Source organism: Cetorhinus maximus, chromosome 5 (genome assembly GCF_964194155.1).
Source record: "Cetorhinus maximus chromosome 5, sCetMax3.hap1.1, whole genome shotgun sequence".
NCBI lineage: Eukaryota > Metazoa > Chordata > Chondrichthyes > Lamniformes > Cetorhinidae > Cetorhinus > Cetorhinus maximus.
This window is the reverse complement of record NC_135883.1, coordinates 90,029,511-90,042,436: the sequence shown is the minus strand read 5'-3', so window position 1 is coordinate 90,042,436 and position 12,926 is coordinate 90,029,511. Positions and strand designations below refer to the sequence as shown.

Below are 12,926 nucleotides of genomic sequence, written 5' to 3'. Positions count from 1 at the left end.
TGTTTTTTTGAAAATGTGAACCTGAGGTCAAATGGACTAAACTTATTATAAAGAACATAGGGGCTACATTTCCAATGTGGGTTCTCCTGATTGTCTGCTGTAATTTATGGAGTCTCTGCGCTCTTCTGCTTTAAAAACAAATAGAAACAAACCCCCAGAAATTCAGTGCCAAGCTATAATTATAAATTTGTATTCATGAAGATAACTAATTGCTGAGCTTTAAAATCAAGGGATGTTTTCTCTAGGGTGCCTGCAGCTTTTTCAGCATAAGCTCCCTGGAACTTCACCCTCCATGCTTTAAAATCAATCTAATATCAAGGATGTGAATTGCCACAGGGGTCCTCCCAGTCATTCACCATAACTTCAGTGGAAGAGCTGTGAATGCCCTCCACACACAGCAACCAATGTTTTTCTTGGATTTTCGCAGGATATCCAATGAAGATACAGCTGACGAACAGGAGAACCCCCAATGAAATTTGCCTTCCAGCAATTTTCAGTTTTTTGAATTTGTTCAATTTCTGCTGGATAAGTAAGGTTAAAATCCTCTCATCAGTTTAGTAGCTTTAAGTTACAGTCTCTAGGTACTTTAGTACTCGGATCAAATGTATTCTTCTTCCTTTGCAGTACTCTCCAGTATCCTCCGTTGTGTAAAGGACTCTGAAATATGTGTAATAAGTTAATTGTTAGTAAAAAAATAAATTTATTATTAGGCTGGTCTTCTAGCTTTAAATAAATTATATTTTGCAATTATACCACAAGTAGGATATCAACAGATATGGAAGTTACAGAGACTATCTTGACAAACAGCAGTATCCTGGTGATTAGGAAACATGCTGTTAAGGCTCATGATTCAGTTGTCTTCTGCAATATCAATTTACAATAGGAGTTTAACTATAAATTAACCCATCCATAAGTTATTAAAAATCTTGGCCTAGAGATTTTTTTGTGGGGGTGGGGGTGGGGCTGGAGGGTGGGGGGGGGCGGGGGGTGAATGGATTTAGCCATGTCTCTGCCATTTTCAGAAACCTCCACCAGTCCTTTACAAAGCAAGTTGACAGCAAGTAAATGGAGGCAAGTGCGGGCACTTTCTAAGCTGGAAGTTCCCAATGGACCTGTGGCAGGTGGTGTGCAGAACGAAGGAAGTGTGCACCACAGGTAAGATTGGCCCCTTTGATAGGACCATGCCTATGGGCAGCCAAAGGCCTGGATGACCCACCGTCACACTGACACACAATCTGGCAGGCACTGGAGTTTCCAGCAGTCAAAGACAGGCGTGAACTCTGATAGGGTCAGTGTTTGAGACTACTGTCATAATTACTGCAGAAGTCCGGCAGAATTTCAAGGCCTTTGTATCAATTTTTGTTGTCTCTCAAATTCCTATGCCCACATTTGTAATGGGGTTTGCCTATGTAAACTTGTCATGCTGACTGCACCACTGGTTATTGTATAGTAGCTTTATAAGCTGTCAGGGCTAGCTCAACTCCTGCCTTGTGTTTTTCTGTTGCTCGGAGGGGTAACCATTAAGCTTTTTTCTAGATTTTTTAATTAGATATTTTTCATTCAAAATAGTTTATTTTGAATAGTAAATGTATTTTTATATACATTATAACACAGAAAGGCTTTCATTTATATAGTGCCTTTCATGACTTCTGGACGTCTCAAATCATTTTACAGCCAATTTTTTTCTTCTGAATTGTTGTAATGTAGGAAATACAATGGTCAATTTATGCACAGCAAGCTCCCACAAATAACAATGTGATGATGACCAGATAACGTTTTTTTGTGGTCTTGATTGAAGGGTAAATATTCGGCAGGATACCAGAAATAATTACGCTGCACTTCCATGATGTGGTGTCATGGGATCTGTTTTACTCACCTAACAGGGCAGATGGAGCCTAAGGTTTAATGTCTCATCCAAAAGTTGGCACCTCCAACAGTGCAGCACTCCCTCACTGATGACGTCAACCTTGATTTTTGTACTCAAATCTTGGAATGGGACTGAAACCCAGAATCTTGTGACTCAGAGGCGTGAGCTCCATCAGTTGAGCCAAGGCTGATGCTAAGTTTGTAAATTAACAGCCCCAGGTTTTGGCACACAGGTTGCCATCTCTTGGGGGTTGGGAGGCAGTCTGCATATTTTGTTGTTGGTGCAAAGGAGTCTGCCAACAGACTTGAGTTTATTTAAATGATCCACACCTGTCTCTAATACGCTAACCAGAAGATAACTCGCATGAATGCTAATTATGTGAATAATTATATTTACCAAAAATGAATTAGGAATGACAAAGTTTCTATCTAATTTCCCATTGCAATTTCCAGATTTAAACTGACAACCATATAAAATGATAAAAGCAAAATGCTGCAGATGCTGGAAATCTGAAATAAAAACAGAAAATGTTGGAAAAATCCAACAGGTCTGACAGCATCTATGAAAAGAGAAACAGAGCTAACATTTGGAGTCTGTATGACTCTTCTTCAGAGCTAAATAGAAGTAGAAATGTGGAGGCCTTGACTACTTTGAGACCTCTACTAATTTTATTTATGAATGTTATGTGTTCAACACCAGAGCTCAGAGGTAGAGAATATTTAACAGTATATGGCTGCTTGAGATGTCTAGCTAAATCTTGTGAGTTTGAGCCACTGAAGGGCGATCTGATCAGAGATAGGATTGTCTTGGGAACAAAAGATCTTTCCATGAGAACACATCTGCTGAAAGAAAAGGAGCTTACTTTCCAGAAAGCTATTTACATGTGCAGAAGCACTGAAGTGACTATCAGTTGAAGATTATTTATGGACGAACTGACAAGCCTTTGCACTATGCTGAGAAGCAGTTCAGGCCTTCCAAACACACGACAATGGAGAAAATGAAGAACTACCTATAGAAGGGCCATCTGAAAGATTAAGGTCAAAGTACGGGATGTAGAAATTGCAGAGGACACCACATAAAGGAAAAGGAAGCATGTCCAGCGTGGGTAAAGCAGTGCTCTAATTGCAAGAAGCTAATTGACTTTACATGCAAGTGTTTTGCTGGTAAGAAGAAAAGGAAGACTATAAAAATGGTTGCTGGAGAGATGTCAGACAATGATTCAGACGGAATCACTAGAACAGGTTGACACCATCAAGTCTCAAAGTAAAACTGGTTTGTGACTATTGGAATGATGACTGCAGAAGGAGAGCATCAAGTTAATGTCACGTGCAGTGTCATGAGCTTCACAGAGACCTGTGTGAAGTTGTTCAAGATGGTGACCCGAAAATGAAGAGGCAAAGTTAAAGTTGAGGCTATATGATGAAACAATGTCCCCCCCAAACGGATAAACTAAACTGAGAGCTCAATACAATGGGAAGGAAGATGATCTGCAGTTCCAGAGAGTGGACACTAAGCAAAATCCCCTCATCTCAGCTGAAGTAAGTCAAAAGTTTGTACTGGTTTGTTCCATGTACTGGAAGAGATTTGCAGTTTTTCACATGACACCAAACCATTGACTGCTGAACAGGTCCTGACAAATTACAAAAATGTTTTCACAGGTCTTGGATGTCTTCCTGGTGAATATCATCTTGAACTACATGAATGTGTGTGACCAACTCAACATCTTCTGAGGAGAGTTCCTGCTGCCCTCATGTCCAGTCTGAAAGACAAGTTAAAGGAGCTTGAAAAGATGGGAGTAATCAAGAAAGCGACAACTCCTACAGACGGGTTTAGCAGCATGGTAACAGTGAAAAAGCCTGGAAAGCCGAGAGTGTGCATAGATCCAAAGGACCCCAGTAAAACTTTGAAGAGATCTCATTACACAATGCCAACCATTGAAGAAACTTTGCTGCAACTTGCCAAGGCAAAGGTCTTTACCACCCTAGATGCAAGGGATGGATACTGGCAAGTGAAGTTGGATGAAAGCAACAGTTCTCTGACTACATTCTGGATGCCATTTGGAAGGACAGATGGTTGTGCTTGCCATTTGGCATTTCTACTGCTCCGAAAGAGTATCCACGTAGATAGCATGAGATAGTCAATGATCATTGGAAGCAATCCTGGATGATTTGCTAGTCTAAAAATGTGGAGATAGGATGGAAGAAGCCATTACAGACCATGATCAGGATTTAATACGACTGCTAGAGTGAGCTCACCAGATGAATCTGAAGCTGAACAAGAAAAACCTGCACCTGAAGATGATTGAAGTCAAGTACATAGGTCATGCTGATAGCAAAATGACTTTGCTCTGACCCTGATAAGGTGCAAACGTAGCAGCGATGCAGCAATCTTTTTTAAAATTTATTTGCGCATAAGGTGTGGTCACTGCTGGCTAGGTCAGCATTTATTGCCCATCCCTAATTGCCCTTGTTCAGAGGGCATTTTAAGAGTCAGCCACATTGCTGTGAGCCTGGCGATACATGCAGGCCAGACCAGGTGAGGATAGTAGATTTCCTTCCAGAAAGGACATTAGTGAATCAGGTGGGCTTTTACGACAATCGTTTCATTGTCACCATCAGACTCTTAATTCCAGATTTTTTAATTGAATTCAAATTTTACCATCTGTGGTGGGATTTGAACCCAGGTCCCCAGAGTATTCCCCTGGGTCTACCAGTCCAGTGACAATACCACTATAGTGACAAGACCACTATGCCACCACCTTTCCCTAAACCAAGTGATGTGAAGGTGGTGAGACGATTTGTTGGATTTGTGAACTACCTAACAAGTTCTTGCCCAATTTGTCATCAGAGTGTGAACACAAGCTCACTGCAAAGGATGTTCAATGTATTGAGGCACAGAACAAGAAGTTGCTTTCACTTTCATCAAATAACTAGTGATGACAACATCGGTGCTGAAGTATGATAATGTCAATGACAAAGTCACCCTGCAGTGTGATGCCAGTGAAACAGGACTTGGAGCAACCCTCATGCAGGAAGGACAACCAGTTGCATTTGCATCCAGAGTATTAACACAAACTGAACCATGCTTCTAACTGCTCCAAAGTGTCTGCAAAGGATGTTACTTTGTTTGCAGAGATATCATTTGGAAGTGAAGTACGCGCAGGGAAGCAGATGTACTTCGCTGACATGTTCGCTGACATGTATTCCCTTTGAAGAAAGTTGATAATGCTAGTATGAAATCTTCCAGATTCAACCAGAAGCAACAGCACAACATGCCCAAGAAGGCATCAACCCAGCACAGACACTGAATCTAACAGAGAAGCATCTTGCTCAGATCAAGCAAACTACACAAAACTCTTCAAGTGCTACAGTAAGTTGTGATGAAAGGATGGCGGAAAACTATCAAGGACACACCTATTGCTATAAGAGTGTATTGGGCATACAGAGATGAAGGTGGCATCTTGCACAAAGGAACTAGGACCATCATCTCTATGGAGATGAGAAAAGAGTTGCTGAAATGAATCCATGCAAGCCATGAAGGAATTGATTCTAGCCTGAGGAAGGTAAGAGAAGTGCTGTATTGGCCAAACATGAGCAATGAGATTAAGGACCACATCAGCCAGTACAGTGCTTGTATTGAACATCAAGCTAAGCAAGCTGGAGAGCCATTCCATGACTCATGATATCCCAGGCAGACCATGAATGAAGCTTGGAATAGACCTCTTCACTATGACTGGTACTGATTATCTTGTCACAGTTGACTACCATTTAGTGTACTGGAGGTTAGACAAGCTGATGTCAATGACTACCAATGGAATCATAGAATGTCTGAAAGCACACTTCAATCGTCATGGTATTCCTAACATTATGATGAGCGACAATGACCCTTAGTTCACAAGTGAAGAATTCAGGCACTTCACGAATGGTTGGGAAATTCAGCACTACACATCATCTCCACACTATCCTCTGTCAAATGGAAAAGCCGAGGCAGTGGTGAAAATTGCCAAAGGTTTCATCAAAAAATCAAGTGCATCCAGCACAGATGTGTACAAAACAAAAACAGAATTACCTGGAAAAACTCAGCAAGTCTGGCAGCATCGTATACCGACTCCCACAGCTACCTCGACTACAGCTCCTCACACCCCGCCTCCTGCAAGGACTCCATCCCATTCTCTCAGTTCCGATGCTGCCAGACCTGCTGAGTTTTTCCAGGTAATTCTGTTTTTGTTTTGGATTTCCAGCATCCGCAGTAGTTTTTTGTTTTTATCTCAGATGTGTACAAGGTGATCCTAGAGTGGAGAAACGCACTTATTGAAGGCATGGAAAGTAGTCCAGTCCAGCAACTAATGTCACGCCACATCCAAACTACTCTTCCAACAGCTAAAAATCTACTGAAGCCAGAAACAGTAACAGGAGTGAGTGACAAAATCAAAATGAAAAGCCAAATTTCACTTTGATAAAGTGGCCAAATCATTGCCAGAGTTGGAGAGCTGGTCAGAATGCAAACATTCAATGCACTCAACAAATGTCAGCCCACTTAACAACTTGGAACCCGTGAAAAGTAGTTGTCATCTCGATCGTACACGGTGAAAGTGAACCAGGTATATTGTAGCAACTGCAGGCATATACATGCAACCGGAGAAGTTGCTCCTTCACAGCAGACAGCTGATGAGGAAGATTTGATTTCACCAATGGAACAAGGAACAGAATGACTGTCAGTCCCAGAGGTCAACTGCTCTCCAACAAGTGCAATGGATCAGCAAAAAATTCACCATGTCAATGACATTCCCTGGAGAGACAACATCACATCAGGAACCAGCAGACACCAGATGAACAGCCAATAACAATCTGCAAGCGTACCATTAGAAGACCTGAATGCTTTAAAGATAATGTGGACAATGCATGTGTAGAGACAGACAAAAGTGAGACAGACTAAAATGAACAGCTTTCTGTTCACCGTAATGACTTTCTTTACGGACTGTGTATGTGGGTAACTTGCAACTGCAGACGATACTGCGTACAATAGCCAGAATAATACCGGGGTGAGAGGGAGCAGGCAGCACAAGTGACCCCCACTCCCTTCCAACCCTCAGAAACAAAGTTGGCACAGATCCAACATGCTCCATGCCGACCCGCCTCATAGCCATAAAGTGCTGGGAATGGATTAACAAGGGAACAAGGGCCGAGTGTGACTTCCATCCCTCACAGTTCTGTGGAGCTGCCAGCCAATCCATAATTTGATTGATTGGCAGCTCCATCAATCCCAGAAGCACCAGGAGGGCATCAGTGGCTGCTGTTGCCGGGACTGCGAAGAAGAAGATGACCAAGGCCCAAGGATCCCCAGAGCAGGTAAGTCTGGGGTCTTGGGCCAGGAGGGTTTGTGTAGGGAGGTGGGAGGGGTTGAGTTTAAGGGAGTTTTAGGTAGGAAGGAAGGGGTGTTCAACCTTAGTGAGGGGCCGCCCCATGATCCGCAAAGGGCAGCCCCCGAAAAGCGAGCCCGCCCGCCTCCTTCCCGCCCTTTAAAAAGGTAAGTGGACAAATCGGCCCGCCTCCACCCTACTATCCAAGCCAAATGTTTCACATGTGGAGCGAACCATGATGAAGCAGTTGATGGCTAGTGTCTTAGTTTTCATTACAGCACAAGCAGCATCGCCCAATGTCTGAGTGCTGCTTGTGCTGTAATGCCATCTCAACATGCTGCTTTGGAAGCTCAGACTAATGCCCCCTTGATTGGATACCAGTGTGCAAAGGATCTTCCGGGATACTGCAGCACTCCTGCAATCTGTTCTCTAATAGATTTGCTCCCTAAAGATCTTCCGCAGTATGGCTTCCTGCTGAGACCCCTTTTCACCCTCTTTCATCCTTCTCCCCCATCCTCTTTCTTCTAGCACCTTGTCCTTCTTTGTTTGGCCTCTGCTCATTCACCCAGTCATGCTCAATATCAAGAGGAAACCCGGCTGGACCACCATGTCAGGAAGCAATTAGTTTGTGCTCAAGCCTTTGGGTCTCCAAAAGAATACTTCAGGACCAGCCAGATCACTCACTATATATCTTTGGAAACTTTTAACAAGTATGGAAAAGTTCATAAAATTTGCAACAACAGCCAGAGAAATAATCCAGCAACTAACCAGTAATTAGCTGATCCTTCTAAGTAGTGGTGGAGGAGCGATCCTTCATGCCATTGAATAGTTGAGACCTGTGGAAGGTTGAAAGTGTATACACCAAAGCAGGAAGTTCCAAAATGACAATGCCGATGTCAAATCAGTATTGCATGCCATTGATGGCATGATTTCCCTGCTGTACATGTGTCTGTAAATGCAAACACTAATCCCTTCACCAATACGGCATCTGGCGCAGTTCTCATTAGAAATGTGCTTGCCGTCGATGCAATTCTGGAACCTTAAGGGGCATTTAACCACACAAAAAATGTGTGCTATGCAGCCCAACTTTGTCCCCAGTGGAACTTTGATGATTGCTGTTTGGTGCTTGGGAGGAAGGACTGCGGAACCAGGTGAGTGTGAGACAAAGCTAAATGTTGTCTTAAATTTAAAACTTTAGCTCTCATAGTTTAAAGATGGTCAGGTTTCACTCTTCTGTGACTTCACGCTACTTATTTTTAACAGTCATCCTAGTTTAAAGTATCTTTACAATACTGATAGAAAATTTATAGAAACAAAAGCAATATATTTGGAGATTTGGACTTTTTGCATATTTTTGAACTTGCAGAAACATTGTAAGTTGGAAAATGTTTACTTTAGGTAGATGTTAGAGTTTATTATATTTTACATTTTTTCAGCCTTTATACTCAGAGCTACTGCATAAACACGGAACATCTTCACACTTTTGGCTTTGAGCTCTATCAGATTTATAATGTTCTGCTTATTCCAGAAATGTGCCTTAACCTCAGCCACAAATGCCTTTACCCTATGTCACTTAATATGGCATTTCTATACCCACAATCCTCATTCTCCCCAACTCTCTAAGTAAGTTAATCAATTTAGCACCAATTACTGCTGAATTAGAGGTAATTTGTGTAATGGATTCATACCCATGAGGTCCTGGCTTGAGATTGTCAAAATTCATTTTGTTAAGGATTTTTGCAAATGGCAAAATGAGAAGCCTTTTGTTCAGCCAGCTGGAATTTAAATCTCGGTGTCACTCTGTCCCCTTTCCATCCTCTTGCTTATCATTATTGGTTCTTGAAATCATCATGTTTAACATAAATAAAATTGTAAAAATGCATAGAACCATATGTGACTTGATTATTCCATTCTTGTTAACACATTGGAAGGAATCGTCCCAGATATGCACTGTGCGGTAGTGGGCCGGATAAAGAACGTTTTACCCATCGACCGCAATGGCGGCTTCTCATGCTGTATCATCCCAAATCCGCCATATTAATTATGCATTCCTGGGAAACACGCCGTTTCAATGGTGGGCGGGCTCCGATTCACCCGCCACACCGTCACCTCACCGCTTCATCACACCAGGCGCACGCACACATCTCAATGCTTCCAGTCCAGGACTGGAGAGAGAAGACATGACCCCGAAAGACAAGAAGACTGCAGCCCGCAGGTTTAGTGACGTGTCCCTGGAGCACCTATTGGACACCATGCAGGCCCGCTGTGATATCCTCTACCCCTGTTCTGCCCACAGGAGGGGCAGCAACATTACCACCCCAGCTTGGTAAGCGATGGTAGGAGCGATCAATGCTAATGCTGCACAAAAGAGGTTGGCCATCCAATGCAGATAGAGGATGAATGATTTCATCTGTGCTGCCAGGGTAAGGCAACCATCTCATCACTCTAAACTCACACACTCAAGCCCATCACACATTCACTGGCATCTCTCTCACTGCCAGCTCAAGGGACATCACCACTCACTCTCTCATACACATCTCAATCTGGCCTCATCCCCTCTGGAGACTGCCTCCTCAGCCCTCAGCAACTTGAGGGCACTTGCACAGATCAACATGTGCTCCCACATGCACCTTGGGATACTCCTCTTCCCCTGCAACCTCTTCCCTTGCCTGAGGCCGCTTATCCCCCTTCTCCAAGCAAGCCCTAACCCTGCAGCTGTTGAAAAGCCATCCCCGCCTTACAGCTGGTCTGGTAGGTAGGGACCTGCCTATGAGCCCCCCTAAAAGTGATGTGGTGCTGTCTGTGAAGCCTGGCGCTGATGACTGTGAGTGCTGCCCGAAGCAAGGTAGACAAACAAACCTCGAAGTCCCGAGTGAAGTGCAGCTCGCCGGGCGCACCTCAATTATGTAGTTGTCAAACACGGTGTGCAATCACACTGATATGCTCAGATGATCCAGTGTGGGGAAATGATTCGGCGAGCTGTGTTTATAATGATATGTAAATGTATTACAATGAAGTTCCCAATGTCCGATGGTGGGAAACGCAGCCTGCCATTGATGGGCAGAGTGGACAATTGCAAACTGGTTTCACGACATCGTGAAACTAATTTTTGGCCTTCTCGCCATATTGTCCGCTCACACTGCCGAACATGCCCAACGCTAATGAGCCTGGAAAATTCCGCCTGTTGATTTTGAGAAATTGATGTGTAATAAGTCTTTAGAAAAGCAGAAATCCATTGCTCATACAATACAACAGGAGCCACTGTCTCACAAAATATCATTCTCAGGGAACAGGCTGACAACCTTTTATGATGCCAAGTCTGCACAGATTGGTAGACATGGTTGGGCAAGACAGATGGTAGTTTAATGGAACACGCAAACAGGTTATCAACCAGATAAGTCTTTAGGAGTATTATGAAGGTGGACAAAATTCTGGAACTCCCTAACAGCACTGTGGGTGTACCTACACCATATGGACTGCAGCAGTTCAAGAAGGCAGCTCACCACCACTTTGTCAAGGGCAACTAGGGATGGGCAGTAAATGCTGGCCCAGCCAGTGAAGCCCACACCCCATGAATGAATAATAAAAAAAATGTGCAGAGATTTAGGAAAGATGTTTCAAAGAGTAGGACAAAAGCAGCTGAAAGCTTTATTCATAATGGTGGAGCCTGGGAAGATACACAAAAGCTGAAGTCAGAAGAATAGAGCAAGATACAAGACTGGTGGAGATAGACAGAGGCAAGGTATGCAGGCATTTACGGACCAGGGCAAGGGTTTTAAAGATAGTACATGCAGGACATGGAATCAGTGTAGATTAGTTAGGGCAGGGGTGATGGGCAAGCGGCATGTAGTGCAGGACTGCAGCAAAGTTTTATACAAGTTTGATTTTATAGAGGGTGAAAGCATGATAGAAGCATATATAAATTTCTCAGCCACACACCAGATCATGTGGGAGCAAAGTTGCAGAGGTGGAAGCAAGCAGTCATGGTGATAGATAGGAAGTGATGCTTAATGTTGTCGCAGGGTTGAATAGAGAGCCAGAATCTTTTTATCTGCCTGATGTTTCTGGCCCATGTCAGATTAATTGCGCCTATCAGCAGGTTTATCTGAGATAATTACTTTTTGTTAATAGTGTTTTTCTCTCTATATGTGCCTGGAATAACAGGGAGGGTTCTCATTAGGGCTTGGCCAGGACTTCTTGTCGCTACCCTATCTATATAAACATTAAATGCACTTGTTATTTCAGTGCTGGTTCAAGGAGAGTGGTGTTATGACGGTACTGTTCTCCTCTATTTACATTTCCTTCACACTCCATAAGCTGCTGCGGTGAAGGTGAATACAATAGCAGCTCTGATTGTCCCATGGAAAGTTGGATGTCTGCTGCTGCCAGAAAAATGTAAGTTTCCAGGTTTATATTTGCAATTTCTGATGACTGTTGGATATGGCTTTCATGTATAAAGCTGGCAAAAGACTCGCATGAGGACATTGATCCTAGGCAAGGCAGCAACCAAGGCCTCCCAACAGATAAAAACCTCCCTCCACAGAAGGACAGGAGACCCTCAAATCTTTCCAACTTCAGCAGATAGCAATGTCATCAGACACAGCATTCATTGATACTGCTGTCTCTAGCTTGTTCGCCTGAGGTCTTAATGCTGAAAGGAGATGAAAGAAAGGGAAAGTGAAGAGAAAAAAAGAGAGAAAAGTATCTGAGGGAAAGAGAGATAGAGGGGGCATTTTCGGACCAGAGCAAGGATTTTAAAGTTAATGCATTCAGGGACATGGAATCAGTGTGGATTAGTTAAGGGTGATGGGCGATTGGGATGTGGTGCAAGACGTGATATGTGCAACAGGCTTTAATATAATATAAAAGCAAAAAACTGCGGATGCTGGAAATCCAACACAAGAACAAAAATACCTGGAAAAACTCAGCAGGTCTGGCAGTATCTGCGGAGAGGAACACAGTTAACGTTTCGAGTCCAAATGACCCTTCAACAGAACTAAGTAAAAATAGAAGAGAGGTGAAATATAACCTAGTTTAGTGGGGGGGGGGGGGGCGGTGGTACAAGTAGAGCTGGATAGAGGGCCAGTGATAGGTGGAGATAACCAAAAGATGTTACAGACAAAAGGACAAAGAGGTGTTGAAGGTGGTGATATTATCTAAGGAATGTGCTAAATACGGGTAGAAAGCAAGACAAGCAAAGTACAGATAGCCCTAGTGGGGGTGGGTGGGGTGGGGTGAAGGAATCAAAAAAGGCTAAAAGGTAGAGATAAAACAATGGATGGAAAGATATTTAAAAATAATGGAAGTATGTGGGAAAAGAAAAATCTATATAAATTATTGGGGAAAAAAAGGAGGGGGGAAATCAGAAAGGGGGTGGGGATGGAGGAGAGAGTTCATGATCTAAAATTGTTGAACTCGCTATTCAGTCCGGAAGGCCGTAAAGTGCCTAGTCGGAAGATGAGGTGCTGATCCTTCAGTTTGCGTTGAGCTTCACTGGAACAATGCAGCAAGCCAAGGGCAGACATGTGGGCATGAGAGCAGGGTGGAGTGTTGAAATGGCAAGCGACAGGGAGGTCTGGGTAATGCTTGCGGGCAGACCGAAGGTGTTCTGCAAAGCGGTCACCCAGTCTGCGTTTGGTCTCTCCAATGTAGAGGAAACCGCATTGGGGGCAACGAATGCAGTAGACTAAATTGAGGGAA

The 12,926-nt window shown here is 43.4% G+C and overlaps 1 protein-coding gene across 1 annotated transcript in view; it reads left to right on the top strand.

Annotated features, from left to right (window-relative positions):
• Positions 1 to 11,474: 11,474 nt before the first annotated feature.
• Positions 11,475 to 12,926, top strand: part of LOC144680794 (synaptotagmin-like protein 2) — a 272,148-nt gene continuing 270,696 nt past the window's right edge. The window contains exon 1 of the mRNA XM_078542176.1: positions 11,475 to 11,621. The gene's annotated coding sequence lies outside the window, so the exon portion shown is untranslated. The remainder of the gene's footprint in view (positions 11,622 to 12,926) is intronic.